The sequence below is a fragment of the Argiope bruennichi genome, chromosome 7, assembly GCF_947563725.1.
Source record: "Argiope bruennichi chromosome 7, qqArgBrue1.1, whole genome shotgun sequence".
Taxonomy (NCBI): Eukaryota; Metazoa; Arthropoda; class Arachnida; order Araneae; family Araneidae; genus Argiope; species Argiope bruennichi.
The window spans coordinates 24,177,704-24,195,840 of record NC_079157.1 but is presented as its reverse complement, the minus strand read 5'-3'; the positions used below and the strand labels follow the sequence as shown (position 1 = coordinate 24,195,840).

The following is an 18,137-nucleotide window of genomic DNA, read 5'->3' as shown; positions in this document are numbered from 1 at the left end:
TTTAGTTTCACATTTGAGAACAATTTTTAACATGTTCATAATGTATTTTAAGTTAATATTTTTTATTTTATTTAACTTCATAAATTTGTAGTTATTTTTATTTAGCTATTGACTCCAGAGTGTTCTGCATCTACGTTTATACATAGTGTTATTGAAGCAGATGTTCAACTTTATAAATATTTGAATTCCTAAATAAATATAATGAAAAATGTAGGAACTTGAAGAATTATACTCTAACAGTGCCCTATTATTTCATCATTTTTAAAATTAGTCTTTTACAGATTTATTAATTTGGTAACTAGAAAAATAAAATGTTTTTAATCAGCCTGCTTGTAAAACGCCTCTCAGTTTAGCGACCTAAGGCAGCTGCTGTAGTCTACTTTGCACAAAATCCACCGCTGCTAAAAAAATAATTATCGTCTGTCACTTTCTATAGAACACAACATAAACTGAACATAGCGAGTAATGATGCCAGCTAATGAGAAAGTAAACTGCTATTATTAAAATAAAAAATGAAAGAAACGAAAGTGTCTCAGCTGTGTTTGCCAAGGTTGTTAAGGCTTAGCGTGAGGTGAGTAACGAGTGGGAACCGGTCGGCCGATTTTGAAAGCGCGTTTAACTCTCGTCTGACAGAAAATGGAAAAATGAGTTAAAGAGATTTCAGGGGAGGAGGGACGGGTGCAATTGGTCTAAGAGATTGCTGTTTTATGTATTATCGTCTGCTATGGCGAGCGTGGAAAGGAAAACACACCGCTGCAGGGTTGGAACTCGCTCTACTTTTAGAACACTTTGCTGAACGGTTCCTAGGTTTTCGAGTTTGCTGCATTTGGCTTCAAATCGCTCGTTTTAGTTCAATTCGTTCAATTTTCAGAATGATTTAATATGGTAGCAAATTTAATGTTTGCGTCTCGGATATTTTTGTGTACGTTTCATGTGCATTATTTTACAATAAATTTGGTTACACTTTTTCCCACCATTCCATTAAGTTTTTGAATTTTTAATAATTACAATGAAACATTTTGAGTACAGTTTACATTTTCAATCTCGTTCTATATTATGCAATTCAGTATGCCATTCTCATTAATATATCATTTTGGAATTTTCAATAATTAAATTCATTTTAGAATTTAAATAATTGATGTTAAACATATTTTTGTACTTCATTTTGGAATTTTAAATAAACGCAGTGCAATCTTTTCAGTACGTCTCTCTCATTGATTCGTGTGATCGTAAAATAATTCTATTAATTTCAATAAATAAATAAAAACTCTTTTAAAGAGTAGACATTTGATAATCACCGTAAGAAAAAATGTAAATAAATTAATAAACTTTTTTTAAAGTATAAATTTAATTTTCTGTGATTTAATTAGAATCGAATGCTGAATATCATAACAATCAAAATTAAGAGATTTTTTTTTATTCCAAATAAAATTAAGATTTAAAAATTTGCTTGTAAAGATTGCAAAAAACAATTAAAATTTAAAAAAGCGTTTTCAAAAAATGATTCATTTAACAATTTTCAATCGTAATAAAATGATTTAACATATAACACTATATTTAAAGGGGTTAATTTCATATTATTATGAATTCCACGTTAAAAATTCGAAAGGAGAAAAAATCTCTATTTATTTTTAATAAAGATGGCGTATTTCTATGAAACTATGAACGGTTTTGTAGTTATGAACTGTTTGTAATAAAATACCTATCAATAACTGGTGGTATAAAAGGCTTATAACAGCTATTTACAAGAAATAATATAACTTTGTTGAAAAGAATTCTGGTAAAGCATATGAATTAACCGTCAAACTTAATAGTTCTATCATGTTTTATTCTAGAATAGTTTCAAGGAAAAAGAAGATCTCGTTATATCGAAACAAATGCATTTCAACTAATTACTTGGCGATGATTTTTGGCGCAGGAACTTGGCTTTCTGTGGTAAACCCGTTTCCAGCAAGTAAGTACCGTTATGACGGTCAGTGTGGAGAAACCGTAAAGCACGTTTCCTAATCTGTGTCCATAACAGATCTAAACACGCGCCTGTCCGAGCGCATTTGCAACTGACCGCCTCTATTTATTTATTCGTTCGTCAAAAGATCTCGACTGTGATTGCGCTAGAATGGCCTTGTTTGTGGGTGGATAAAAATCCGATTATTTTATTTTTTTGCCTTTAAAAAAATTAAACTATTAAAAAAATAAAATTTTATTATTGTTGGTGTTTACATCTTATTTGAGAATGGAGACCTTACAGTACAGATTCCTTTTATCGAGGTAAGTGTCGCAAATTCATTATTTAAAGATTTTTTAAAAATAAATATTAAAAATATTGCCCTTATTTTATATTATACTAATATTATATCTATACGTATAATGAGAGCTAAAAATAATTTATTAAGATTATTTCAAAAATAAATAAAGACTGCTTTTTAAAGTTTTGACTATTACCTCAAAAAAAAAAAAAAACTCATTGGAGTAAGATTCGTGCAATTCTTTTCATATTGAAATACTGCTACTGTTTGAATTTTAAATATTTTCTACTTTGTTTATTATTTTTCATGAAAACTTTCTTATTTTAATATCGTTTGCATTTGGTTAATTCCAAACGATAATGCTCTTTTGGAAATAAAATTAATTTTAAAAGATTTTTTTGGGAAAATAAATGAATATCGTATGCATTTGTTTAAATCTAAAAGATAATCCTATTTTGGAAAAAAATTAATTTAAAAAGATTTTGCAAAAAAATGGGGGGAAAAATCGATGCTCATATGAGAATTAACTTTATATTTTTATTTTAATTAATATTTAAAAATAATATTTAGCTTTCGATCGAAGAAGCTCCGATTATGTTTTTCATTGGAGTCTCAATTATGCAGTTTTTTTGGTAATATAACGATTACTATAATAAAATCCTATAAAGGTAATTGAAAAGAAAATATAAGTAACTTACCATTTCTGAAAGAAAGTGGTATACCTGCACCAATTTTTTCTGAAGATTTTTTAAAGGGAGAATTGTTGTTTTATATTTTTAATATGCCTGTAAACAGATACATATTTGAATTTCGATTATTTTCTTGATAAACTGGCAAAAAATAGTCCATGGAGTTTGGGAATTAAAAAATTCAAAATCTCTTAAAAGATTTTTAAATAATTTTACTGATTTATTGAATAATCTATAAAAAAATTATTGAGCTAATTCGTTTTTAGGGACTTATTTTTTGAATCGTTTAGAAATTGCTATAAATATGAAAGTATTTGCATAATCAAATAAAATTCGCCATTTTAATAAGCCTGTATGATCTTTAAAACTATTATTAAAGATATAATTTCTTCATTATTGTTTCAAACTGAAAAATTTCACAGTTCGAAGAGAAAAAAGAAAATTCTTTTAATATCGCGATTAAAGATAAAAACAAATTTTAGGAATCAAATAAAATTATTTTTTTTAAAAAAAACACCGTTATTTGCAGGAATCTCAAAATGGCGAAGATTTATTTATTTCTTATTTTTGGACGTAAATTGTAGTCAGATTAAAAATTAGAGAAATAAATTACTTTAAATTAATATTATCATTTCAAACAAGTGATTTCTTTTTCGATTATAAAATTATAAATTTCTTTTAACATTTAAAAAAATAGGAACTTTTCTCTTTTTGCGTTCTTTTAAATAACCATGCATTGTTATGCAAAAATGTAATAAATGTTCAAATTTATTTTGCATAGCTTTTTAGTAAGTATGAAATGATAAAAAAAAGAGTATGATTTTGATATATGATGTATACTGCAAATATAAAACAAATTGAAAAAGGTGTCCATTTTTAGATTATAATTTTTGAAATATTATGTATTTTAATCATTGTTTGCCAAGGGCAGTAATCCAGTAACTTGCTTTAAATGCATCCTTGACTTTATAAATATCCATTAAAAGTCCAGTTTTATGGCATATAACTTTTAAGTTGCGATGAATTGAATACATTTTTATTACTGTTACTCAGTTTGTTAAAGATATGAGAATTCCAATGAAATAATGCTTAATTTAAACAGTAGTGCCTTTTAACATTTTAATTACTATCGGCACTTCTGAAAAACTTTATTCAAACAAATTTGCTTCTATAATTGTGACTGCCTGTTCATGTTTATATGAATGAAATGGCTTTGAAACGCTACCTGCCAGACGAATTAATTTGACATTCGATTTTAATACCAAAATTGAAAATATATATTTAGTTAGAATCAAATCTATTAAAAGGAAGAAGTTTTTTATGCATATTTTAATTAACTTTCTTCTCTGTACCATGAAATTAAATTGAAAAGAGTAGTAATTACAACAACATCTAGCACGACAATGCTTTTAAGCTGGTAATTTTTTATTAATTTCTTAATCCTAAAATCGTTATGTAAAGAACGCAACGTTTCTCTGGATTTAGAACTACAAAATTAATTACATCTTGGATAGTAGATTTACTTTGAAAAAGAGTTTTCATAATTTTAAGTAAAGTTTAAATTAATGAAAAATTAATCAAAATCTTTAAAGGGTTTGTCCTTAATTGAAATATATTATCGTACAAAATCCATTTTGAATTACATTTAAAATTTTTAAAATTTTGTTTTTCAATGTTATTAGTTTTATTTCCATCAATTAAATTTTTTCTTGAATTTCTTGAATTTTTTCTTGAAGAATTTTTCGAAATTGATTTTAAGCATGATTTGTAATAATGATAATTTTAATTAACGTAATTAAATTCAGATCAATTTTAAAGCTTCATTAAATCTTCCATTCTTATGCATTTATCAATACGAACATTATGCGAACATTAAAACAAGAACATTAAAAAATGTGATTTCGTTGGGTATTAACCGATGGATTTTCATTTTCACATTTATTATCATGACAAAATTTTTATTTAATTAATATTTTTGTAAACATGTGATCTGAAAAACCTTTCTCAAAAAAGGAATCAGCAGCTGCAGTAGAATCAAAAGAAACGAATTAAGCGTAGAACATTATCACGCTGCTATGTTTCAGACCAGAACTTCGAAATTCGAACTCCAGCTGAACGAACATATTATAAACATAATTATTATTATCACCTTTTGCAATGCAAAAACTTGAAAAACTAATCAATCTCAAAATTTGGATTGTTCCAAATCCATTAGAAGTGTGCAACCATCTTTGGATGCATTTTCTTTGTTTAACTCTTTTTTTTTTTTTTTTTTTTTGAAGAGGAATAAATTTAGGTCAAACTCTCCGCAGGTGAAACGAGAGTCGACATCGCAGGTCAAGATGAAGCCATTTACTTTTTAAAATAACTCGATGAACAACGCTATATTTAGATGCTTGTTTTCTAAAAAGCATTTTAAAATGCAGAGAAAGATTCGTAGTTTGATTGCTGTGATAAAATAAGCTATATTCGTTGTTCTCCAGTACTAAATGTTGATAAGAAATGATTCAAAAATGCAGCATAAAATGTAATGTACAAATTCTTTATTACTGTTACACTATATTAAATATATTTTGGACAAAATACTTGATTTTATATTCAAGTATTTTGCAAGGTAACCCAAATGTCTTTTTTTAACTTTCGGTTTCGTGCATAAATGAAGCTAATAATCTCGTGTGATGCCAAAAATTAATGAAAAAAAATCGTAAGAGTTAATTTAATTTACTGCTTCTGCCAAATTAAATTATTATTACTTTATGGAATGGCATCATAAGCTTAAAATAGAATATAAATTCATGTATAAATGGTAATTTATGCATAATTACTAAATTATTCTATAAAAATGTCTTGTAAAATGGAATGATGATATAAAATAGTTTAATAACAATTTTTACAATAATTTGAAAAATACTTTTTTTTTTTTTAAGATTTAGTTTTCATCATAAAATTTGTTTTGTTGTTGAATACACCAGATGAAAAATAATAAGTGGGTGGGGTGGAGAACAGCTGTAAAAGTTTAGCTATTAAAGAGAGAACAGCTGTAAAGAGATAAGGCGCGTGACATTTGTTAATGTAGTTGCCATGGCAATCATGTAACTATCGAAAACGACGAATTTTTTTTATAACATTGCTAGGCGGCTTCCTCCCCTTGTCGTTTCCCTCGTCAACCTCGATGTTATGAGATATTGAACGCGATATTTCTCAAGCTTTTAAATTCTATCAGCCATTTGTTCAATGCTGGAAGCTGACTCATTCTATGATTATTATATAATTTTTCAATCGATGTGATTTCGATTGAAAACTCAAATCCCCACATTGAGAAAATTCTTTGCTTATATCTCCAATATTTAAATATTGAAACAATTTTTCATATTTTGTCGCCAACTTAGCAGCTTCACGATCAGCTTCTCTTTTTAAATTGCCAGATTCTCGTTCAGTGTTTCTTTCCATTTTTGCTTCATTTGGTATTGTTGGACGCGCTATTTAAAAGACAATGCGGAATTAACACGTGTATTGCTTTGATATTCAGACGATTTCTAGCCAAGAGACGAAACATATTCGTTATTTGAAAAAGGTAAACCAACCGGAAAGTGATTTATTAATGTTGTCACAAGCTGTGTGTCTAAAAATAGAATAACAAAATAATATTTGTTTAAACTCATTTGCTGTTAATTTAGAGTTGTTTAAAGCTTTTCTTTTCCTTTTTTGTCACCATTTCACCGTCAAGTGCAATATAAATATAACCACGTAATAATGATTTTCATTAAATATTTCAAACAGTATCGGCAAAACAAACCTCAAATCTCATAGGTCAGGTGACTCGCTATCTACAAATCACGAAGCGAATAAGACGTAATATTAATATATTTTTTTCATATAATAGATAAATAAACATTTAAATATTTAATACTAACATAATTATATGCTTCATACAAGCAATCTTATTTCAAAGTGCTTTTATAATTTCAAATTTTACCAACGCAGATTATTTGAATATTATTCAATATGTCCTTGAAATAAAGAAATTTTATCCAATTAAAAAAAAAAAGACATAACAAAACATTTCCATTTAATTATTTTAAAAAACACATGTTAATGCATGTATTAATGAATTATAAATTTAAAATTTATCATACTGTTGTTAAAATGCATTTCTCAAATTTATGAAGCTGATATTTTTAATTATTAAAATACAAAACAATTTAATAAAAATAATCTGTACAAATTCATATTGATCTATCTAATATTGATTATAATTCCAGTTGCCATTTTAGAATAAGGTAATTGTTGAACAAAGAAAAATGAAAGCATTCTATAAATGATCTAACATGATACATTTAAAAATAAAATACTGATTTTAAAATTTGTATCTATTTGTTTTATAAATGGAATAGAATTACTAAACATACCACTAATAATTGTATAGAACTTCTTGTTTTTTAATCTCGTATGATCTTTGAACATCTTTTATATCCAGAAAATATCTTTTTCGAAATTAATTACATTTGTTGAATTTTATTGCAAGCCCAAAAATGTAAGAAAATGAGGCATTGATAAAAAAAAAAGAAATTATAGTTAAAAGTTAAACAACACATTTTAATGAAATACTTTAATTTTTAAAAAAAATTATTTTGATATCCAACTATTGAAGAATTTAAAAGAAAAAAGCAACCTGTAAAAGTGGAATAACTCCAAAATCGTTCTACATGACCCAAGTTAGGGTCGCAACCCACAATCTAAAAGATCTCTTTTAAAAGGGAATTTAAATCCGTGGGTCATGATCTGTTTTGTTCCTTCTCTTTGAGCATCTTCCGCTGTGTTTCAAATCAGGCATCTTTGAGCGGTTCAGTTTCCATGGCAACAGAGTTTCCCCACTCAAGCGTGGCGACATTCAGCGACACGGTGCGACAGGCCAGAAAGTGAAATCCTACTCGATTTGCTTGAGTTAACAAAACAGCTTACCTTTCTCTCCTGTAAATCTATCTGATACTTGTTTGAAATCAGATATTTGTTTTGAAAATCTGAAGTTCTTTGGAGATTTTCATTAAACCTGAAAGATGTGTTTCTTGATATTTGTATAGGAAGCAAAGATATATAGGACATTGTAGTTAACCGGATTTATTTAAAAGACTACCCCCAGAATATATTTGGAAGATTCGCAGCTCTAATCTTCTTTGGTCGATTAAATCCAGTCACGTTCGCTATTAAAACATACTTGATGCGAAGAAGAATCATAAGAAATATAAGAAATGCGATTGATTTCTTATGATCTTACCAATTTTGATAGCATCTAACAGAAGCATAAGCCGTGGTGATTTGATGGTAAGGTTCGACTTCAAGACCAAAAGACTTTAAGTTCGAAATTCGATTCCATTTAAGAACCGACATGTACGCCGGTCTGGCCCCAGTTAAGTCAATGGAAACCGAAGGCCTGCGGCGGATGTAGAACGGCACTTTGGAAGGAGACAGGGTTCCAATTCAGGGGTCAGCTGACCATTATTCAGAACTGTTAAATTTTCTTAAATGTGTTATTTCAGAACGGGGCTTAAATATGAATAAATTAAGCCTTGAAAGGTTTGATTTGGCTTATATATAGGGTAGGTTGCTTCCCAGCAGAATTTTCTGAAGAAACTGGTCAATATTTATGTTTTGCTTGGAGAGCATAAATCGTCAATAACCACGACAAGCGGTTTTCCTATGTCTTGACAAAAGAAAATGTGCACATACATCTCTGGAAAAAAAAATGAGGATTGTTAATTTTTACCAACATACGCATTGAAAGTACAATGAGATTTTTAGAATTTAATAATTATTTTCAAAATATATGTTATATTCATTGCTGGAGTATTAGCTTTGCAGATATCGCATAGTGAAGTTACTCTGAAAGTGCAGGCTTTCCTTTTTTTATTGTCCTGGGAAAATCTGAAGATGAAGATTTCGGTTCAGGTGTCATCCTTCTTATCTGGTCACGGTTCAAAATTATGAAGTTCCCATAATTCACTTCAAAATGGAACGTCAATAAAGACAAACTGAACCAAATCAAAACTGTTAAGTATATTTAAAGATTTCTAACGACGTTTTCAAGGATTAAAATTTGCTATCATTTTTTCCATTCATTTCCTGGTGTGTTAATGTTTCTTGCATTTCTGCATTCTCGATGACAATAAACTATTCTAATATTAGCGTCTGCCATCAGTTAATTAATAATAAAATCCTGAAAAATCATTGCTATTCAGTTTAAAACGAAAAAATTATTTCAAGATTAAAAAATAGGAACGAATTAAAACAAAATTATCTGCTTCCAATGACACTAATAAAAGTGTTTAGTTTGTTATTATCACATCATTTTAAAATTACACTTAGGGTATTTTGAGATGAAAACGTAATTTTGAGTAGCGGTCAGATGAAGAGAGTTTTACCTGGGGCGGCGTTCCCTCGCTAAGCTCCCCCATCACACCAGTGAGGGACATTCGGCCTCGATGGATTTAGACGAACTGTCGTTTAAAAGCGGTTTTTAATAAAATCTACTTTCAAGTTTGAAATTTTCGGATTCCCCAGCTATGACCTTAGTATAAGGCCACCACAGTTCAATTAATAAACGTGTGTTCTTAAAAATTGTCTTTAATTTATCTGTTTAAAATTTTATTCATACTTTTTTTATATTGCTGTGAATAAGTTCATATTTCTCCTTGCATTGCTGGCAACATTCATTCGAATCTCCATTCATATAATAGTTTCTCGTATACTTAGTATAGAGAAAGTATAGTAGTCGTCAAAATTTGAACTCGAGATTTTGACGAATCTCCACTTTTGAGTTCGAAAAACACATTTTTGGTTAGATTAGATGTCTGTCCATCCGTTTGTCTGTCTGTAACAAAGATAACTGAAAATCACTTTGAGCTTGATGGTTGAAATTTTGTATACTATCTTTACACCAAATTTTCAGATTACTGTCAAATTTTGAATAAAATCTGTTCAGAGGAAGTCCGTCTGGCCATCTGTTCGCATATAAGTTAACACGACAATTACCAAAATGATGAGAACAAGACAGATAAAATTCAGTACTCTTATTTAACATCTATAGCGCAAACACCTGTCAAATTTTGAGCTAAATACAACTACGGGTTGACTGTCTGTCGGTCTGTAATTTCAAAAACATGTAAACGCGATCATTCGAAACCACATTGACATGATTATATCAAATTTGGTATTAGATTTTGTGATTTTGAAGTGCAGCTTTGTGTCAAGTCTTTGTTTCAATCGTTGAAGAAAAACATATCTAAAAACAAATTCGATTTTTCGATACTATTAAATTATGCCAGTGAATAATGTCGAAAAGTCGCTCCAAGGATGACACGATAGATTCAGTAAAAATACTAAATTCGCGCCAAAAGTTAATATTTTGTAACTTTTATATGCCAATGTCATGTAAGGCATTCTCTGGCATGACAAATTTATTAGAGAGTGTACGAGAAAGTTTAGGAGAGACTACACCAGCTGGTTTAGTTAAAAATTAGATGCATTGTTTTTGCATTTTCTTCTATTTTCGACTAGCAACATTTTAACAAGACATTATTAGTAACTTGTGTCGTAATACCACCACTCAATTCTGAGTCAGCACTACAATCAAACTGTGGATATCTTACGACAGACTTAACAATCATGTTTACTTTCACTAGCGCCGGTTTATTAATGGGCCATTTTCTTCTAAAAGCTCTGAGATCGAGGGGAAAGTCGCAGCTCCGTAAACATTATTTGGTAACGCACCGCTTCTAATCATGTTGTCTCATCACACATTGTGTCGCGCTTTATTGTGTACAAAAGAGGTCAGGCAGTTTCATAGCAGGCCGTGAAAGAGATACCGCTGATATAATCTAAAATGAGTTTTAATTTTTGCATTGAATTGTCTTTGTCACTCTTTCAAGAACAGCTAAATGCTCGAAATGGACACTGTGGTTTCTTCTGTCCTTGTTCTGTTTCTTGCAAGTGTCCAAGCGTGGGCGCTTGCTGATGAAATTTCGCCAAATGTTCAGTGTTTGGAAAGTGATGAAATTTTTTTGGTAATAGTGGGTTATCTTTTTAAATCCATCTGCGTCTATTCTGTAAGTACATTAACATCATACCTGGACTTAGCCTGGGAAACACCAAAAACAAAAGAGTCAGATGTGTTAATGACTTTGTGGGCAGTAGTAATATGATGATGAGTCGCCTCTTCGCATCCCGGATGTGGTATGTGTGATTATTTAGAAAATTATTTTTAAAAAAGTTTTTTTTCCGAAGAAATGTATCTTGTAACATTAATTAATCTCATTTATTGTACTTAATTACAAAAACTAACTTTAAATTCTCGTTTACTAAGATAGAGACGTGAAATATTCTTAAGATCTAACATAATTCCGTTACCTTGTTTAAAAAGCTCTTCATTCTTTGAATAGCTATATGCATTCCGATTAATTCCAATATAATTCTCAAAATGCATAAAAAAACACCTTCTCTAACCTATTTTATGAAATGTAGGCTAAATTCATTATAATTCTAATAGATTGAATAAATGAAATTTTTGATTTTTAAATGGTTTTCTTTTTTTGAATTTCATTAGATATTGGTAAAATACATTTCTTAAAAGTTTTGTAACATTTTTTTTTTGTTTTTGTTTTAATGCAAAGATTGATTAATAGAATCGGAAATAAGTTTTCACTGTAAAAAAACGTTGTACTTTGTATGTGTTAGATGAAGAATTGAATTTTTATGGGTTTGTTTTTCAAGTGATTAATTCTGTGTTTGCTCTGAAAAATATATAAAAGCCTTGTCTGTAAGAAATAGAACAGTAAAAAACCAAAACATATTAATTTAAGCCCTTAACAATATTTTTCCTATATATTTTGGAGAATTCCTAAATTTTTATTCGTTTCTCTCTCTCTCTCTCTTCTTATTTTATGTTATTCATATTTATTTTATTCATATTATTATTTATTCATATTTATTATTATTATTTTATTTATATTTATAAAATATTTCCTTTCATTTAACGTGAAAAAAATATAAAAATACGATAAAATCAATGAAAACCTTTTTCATAAATATCAAATATTCATATGCAGTTAAGAAATATCTCATTATTCGTATAAAAATCATTATAATTAGCAACTCAATTATTTAAAAAAATCACCACTTAACAATTTATTATGATTTAAAAAGCACATACTCATGATAGTCATTAAAACGGCAGGTTTCTTTCCCTTCCTTCAAAGCAAATTACAATAACTTTTTAAATTGTGAATTACTGTTGCACATTATCCACTACATTGACAGGAGAAAATAAAATTATAGCTGTTAAATGCATGCAAAGAGAGGTGATCTCATCTTGCCCTGTTTTCAGCAGGTGGTTTTTAAATAAAGTCTGTTCGAGATTCACGACCTAGTATAGACAATATTATTTTTATTGTTCACCCAATTCGTTAATCGTCTGCTTATTGTTTCCATTCATAAACTAAATTAGAAATCCTGCGCTATTTTTTTTTTTTTTTTTGCTTACTTTTATTAACGACCAATATTTTTCGATGTTATTATTTTCTGTTTAATTGTTGGGCAAATTTTTCATGGTATGATTTATTTCGTTTCACATTTTAGAGAAACTAGTATGTTTTGTCTTTTTTCTCAGCAAAAAATGTTGAATTAAAAAAAAAGAACTATTTATTAGACATAGAAAAAATTAAGAAACATCTAAGTAGTTTTTTTAAGCAATTGTTCTTCGAAATAAGAAAAAATTTAATTAAAAAAAGGATTTTTATTAATTTTTAAAATGATAATAATCTCTTCTCTTTTACAAGAAAAAAATCCCGACCAAACGATAATTTTTTTTCCTTAACATATTTCAATGAAAAAGTTGATGAAGTTAAAATAAAAAAATGTTATTTTCCTATAACAGAATAAATTTATCAATGCTAAATAAACCAAATACGTTTATAAATATTACATGACTTTTTAAAGAATTGGCTTTAAAAAAATTGCTAAAAAAAGTTTTTTTAGCATTTGTTATTCCACACTTTTTGAATGTAGCAAAGTTTTGAAATTTTATACTATTATACTTCCCCAAGGCCAATATTTCCATTGATAAATATTTTCAAAATTTAATTATCAGTCAATCTGTTAATTAATTCTAATTTGAAGATTTAATCCAATAAGAGCCGTTTGTGGAAATGAATTTGAGAAAATTTTATTGTAAAGTTTCATGCCTATTTATACACCAAAATTTTTTTTAAAAATATTATTAAAAAAACCTAAACCTCTTTCTTGAAACATAATAACACAATGATGTTTTACGTTTTATTCGGTTATATGTAGAATATTTTTTTAAAACTTTAATCTTATTTGGAATAGCGATAATGTATGTGCAGACACATTAACTGAAGCAATTAATTACTGTTGTAAAAAATGCTTAAAATAATTTTAATTTAATTAAATTGGAGAAAATTCTATATGGAAGCAAGATTAATATGAATCGTTATTGCTAATCGTTTGACATATAAAGAGGCGTAAAACTTATTTTTGTGCAATAATAAGTGATTAAGATGAATTTAAATATTTTGGGTGATTTTTAATTAAAAACCTAATTAAAATTTTGAAGAATCCTTTTCTTAGTGAGTATTTACAAACTAAGAAGTAATTTAGTCCAACAATCTGCTCTGTAGAGTATTCTAAACGTTATTGTTTCATTCATATAGTATCGATATGAATGATCTAATCAATATATATAATATCGATATATCACATATATCAATTTTTCGTCAGCCGTAATTTACATAGTATATTCTGCTTATGAAAATTCAAAATATTCTTTTTATTACTATACTAAAAATAAGAATATAATTTCTGATATCAAAAATAAGAAAATGAAAATAAAATTATTTAAAATGAGTGCAATTTATAGGATAATAATAATACATAATAATAAGGTAATCGAGCCAAAGTGAATATCATAAAAAAAGAGTATTCTTTCACATTCATGAAAAAATTTTTAAAAAATATTTTAATTCGTGATTATAATTTAGAAATTATAATATATGATTAAAATATTTTTTTAAATATTAATATCAAAATACTATACAATCAGGACAATATTTAATTAAAATTTAAATACTGTCCTGATCTTCGCACAGTTTTATGATTTTATTTTAATCTGCCTTTTTTAACAAAGTACAATTTTTAAATTTCAACATACCAATAAAAAACATGTTTTTATTATTATTATTATTATTATTATTTTACTTTTATTAATTTTTCTTTATATCTCAGATTTTCGAATCTGAATAAACAGCAGCTGATGAACTTTCACGCTGAATCTACTTTGAAACCATCTTTCTCTTCATTAGAATCACCTTTTATCAAAGCTTTAAATGCAATTTTCATCTCATAAGCTGTTATTACTCCATAGCATTTAAATAGTTTCTCTTTTCTCTATGCCTTCGAGCAACTCAACCCGAATTAAAACGAGAGGTCACGACGCAGTCGGCGTTCGGCTATGACTTGACTATTCAGTTTTCGTCCAGACGCATCGCGATTACGATTATTTTTGTTTCTACTATCAACCTGCAAGCTGCTCCGATAGTATAACTCGTCTTCATTCAATAACGTGATCATTGTGATCTTAAAATTAAGGTCATACGGATACGAAATAATGATTATGCATTTTGGAAAAATTTCACATAGTTCACATCCTATAATTTGCGCAAGAAGCTGAAGAAGTGTTTTCGTACAATTGAACAATTTCAATTATTTTCGTTTTCCTGAGTTGGATTTCCATGGGTCATGCACCTATAACTGGAAAACGCATATAACTAGTTCTTTTGTTTGCAGAGACGAGCAGTTTTTGTTTTATTTTGTTCTGTTTTAAATGTTGGAACATTCCAACGAAGGCGTTGTTTAGACAGACGATTTTGGGCGTTTATCGTTTGCTCTAGAATAGACAAGAAGCGTAAATATTTGAGTCTGAATATTAATTGGAATTCTTTTTCAAAGTGGAAATAGTTAGAAATCTTACTTTCTAAATTATTTCGCTTTTGTATAAATAATTATTTTTTTAAATACCGATCTAGGATATTCTGAAGGAAAGTAATCCTGTTACAAGTAAACTGAAATTACAAGAAAAGATTATCAATAACAGTTATCACTTTTTAATAATAAGATACTTGATTACTTTTGGTTGAATTTTTTTGAAAAAGGTTAAAAAAGGATTATATTTTTGAATATTTAATATAAAAAAATGGAAAGAAAAACATCCGTGAAGCCAAAATATAGCTATTAAGTGGCAAGGTTTTAAAAAAATGTTGCCTTTTTTGGCTAAAAAGAAGTATAAAGCAAAAATATTTTTAGTCTAGAGTTTTGCCAAATGATTTGCTTAAATTTTTGCAGATAACTTAAAGATATATTATCTAATTCCTGGACTGAAAAATAAAAAAATTTGTAGATAACTTAAAGATATATTATCTAATAACTGGACTGAAAAATAAAAATTTTTGCAGATAACTTAAAGATATATTATCTAATTCCTGGACTAAAAAAATAAGCTTTAAACCATTCTTTAAACATTAGGGTTCAGTTGATAAATAACACAGTTTTTTTTTATATTTTTTACATTGTAAAGCACTAAAATAACTACTATAAAATATTTCTAAACGAATAGATTACATATTCTCTAATCCAGGAATTACAGAGCATAATGAGAAATTATTATACAAAATTGGAACAAAAAATTTGCATTAGATTTTAATTTATAAGTTTTTTTCGTAAGACAATTCTGTCAAATATTAGAATATGAGAAAACATCATCTAAAGATGTAAACTAATATTTAAAAAGTATGTAAATATAAATATAAATATCAGTGTAACTTCTCAAAAAATTGACTTAAAAACAAAATTAGAACAGTTTTATATAAAAAAAATACCTGTTCAAACATAACAATTTTTTACTTTCGCCAAAAAAAAACCGACTTTTTAACATAGTCACATATTTTAAAGAGTAAATTTAAAAAACTGTTTATATAATATTTCCATTAAACCTATTTTTGTAGCATTTCTAAAAACCGTTTTTAAACCGATAATCCACAATATAATAATAATAATTCTACAATATATTTAAAAATGTTTAATATTGATTTACTTTCAAATTTTTTTTTATTATACTTTAAAAAAGTTAGTATTTTAAAAGTTTGATTACAGTATTTTAGGTTAAGAACATTATGCTAATAAGATTGGATTAAAAAAAATTATCTTTTGGTTAATAGATGCTTTCAAATAAATAAAAACTATAAATATTATACTTTTTACCTAGTAAAAAGCGTAGGAGGAAGAGGAACAATTCTAAATTGTTTAGACAAACAATTCTAAATCAAAAAAGAAAAAAATAAGAATGAAATAATATAGAAAAGCTTTTATGAAGGAAAAAAAAAATTGCTTCCAAGAAAAGAAGACATAAGATATTTCTACTGGTGAGATTTCTTCCCATTCACAGGAAAGATGGAGTAAAACTTATTGATTTTGTTATTTTCTGTAACCTGAGCAAGAGTTTTAAGTCAGATAAATTACTGTCTCATGTTTTGTGCTTGTTATATGACCACTATTGAAAATGAAGGGTTCCGTCCCAAAATAGCTCTCGAACAGCCTAAACACTGGAGAGCTGTGTAATTGAATTAAATTTATTATTTTTTTAAATCTTTGTATGGAAAAATTTCGCTTTTCCCAATTTTTCGATTGTGCTATTTCAATAAATAATTTTTTTCTCATATTTTGCCTTAAAAGTATTTCTCTTTGTATTTACACTAGGGAATTCGTTTTGGAAAACAATTTAAAAAGAGATTAGGAACTTCCAATGCGGAACATCTAAGTATATTATTGTCTTAAGGTTAATTCGTCTTTATTTATTTTATTTTAAGAATTTGTTTTTAATATTATGTAACAACGATGACATGCGCGCAAAAAAAAAAAATATGCATTTAATATCGTTGTAACTTGTGAGTTATGAATGCAGTCCTTTAAAACAATGAATAATACTGTTGTAAAATATACTTTTAAGTTTCGAAATATAAACGCAAAATTTTTGTCTAATTTTTATTAAAAATCTAAAATTTTGGAAAACGATTTCTGAGTCAGCTTAGTTTATCGAAAAAATAACAACATGACAAATTTGTTAGCTCAATATCCAAAACCTACAGTAGATTTAGGAACTTTGCGGGCCTAGGCAATGAACTTTACGATGTCCTTCATTTAAATAAATTTAATTCCTTGTTTGAACACATTTTTACAATCAAAATATTAATAAATTAATTTAGCTTAAAGTTTATTTTTTTTATTTATTCTAATAACTGTATGAAAGTATATTTTTATTTATTTATTCTTCAGCTTGTATATTATGAAAAAAATTAAAGATAATGCAGGTTTCGAAAAATTAAATTATTATTAGCTAATGTATCTCATTTGCAAACTAGCTGTCTTTGAAGACCAGTTGCTTCGCCAGTATTAATGGTTGCTAAAAATTTTATTAAATATTTAATGTAATTTGGCCATTCTTCAACAAAATATTTTGAAATTTAAAGTATTTATAGTTTTATATAATACATGCTATTTTAAAAGTCTTACTAAGTTTTATTCATTTTATTATGCATTTCCCTTATTTTCTGTCTGGATTTCATAAACATTTAATAGAATGTCTGGATTTCATATATTTTCTGTCTGTAATATATGCATAATAGCTATTTTTTTCTATGCTTTATTATAGAGGTAGAACTCATACCAACAAAAGGGGTCAGTCATACGAAACTCGTTAAAAAGCTCGGAAGTGCTCAACAAATCATAGTTCTCGCAACCAAAACTAAACCATTCATTTTTGCTCGGCCATATTTAACTTATGTTGACGGAAGAAGTAAAGCTGGGCGCGTGTTTAGCAACCATAAGTTACACAAATGTGTCTGCAGAATATGTACCAACGACCTTCTATAAAATCGGTAAATACCTCGAAATGTAAAAAACAGAGAACTCGTTTGTTCGTTTCCGAAACGTAATAACGCGATTGCTAAAGATTCAAAAACCGTCTCTCAGTTATCCTTGATCTAATGAACTATTAACTTCAATGTTTGTCCTTTAAAGTAATCCTCTATTATTTAAGTGGCTTCCGTTCTTTCTGTGTTTCGTTTTCATTGCAGCATTT

At 27.6% G+C, this 18,137-nt stretch overlaps 1 protein-coding gene across 3 annotated transcripts in view; it reads left to right on the top strand.

Annotated features, from left to right (window-relative positions):
• The window catches only part of LOC129975218 (uncharacterized), a 164,840-nt gene that overhangs the window by 95,995 nt on the left and 50,708 nt on the right, over nucleotides 1-18,137 (top strand). The window contains exon 1 of one of the 3 annotated variants that reach the window (XM_056088214.1): nucleotides 2,037-2,268. The exons of 1 other annotated variant lie outside the window; for it this stretch is intronic. The gene's annotated coding sequence lies outside the window, so the exon portion shown is untranslated. Of the gene's footprint in view, nucleotides 1-2,036; nucleotides 2,269-11,013; nucleotides 11,165-18,137 lie in introns of those variants that run through there. One more of the 3 variants, XM_056088215.1, reaches the window with a different exon arrangement.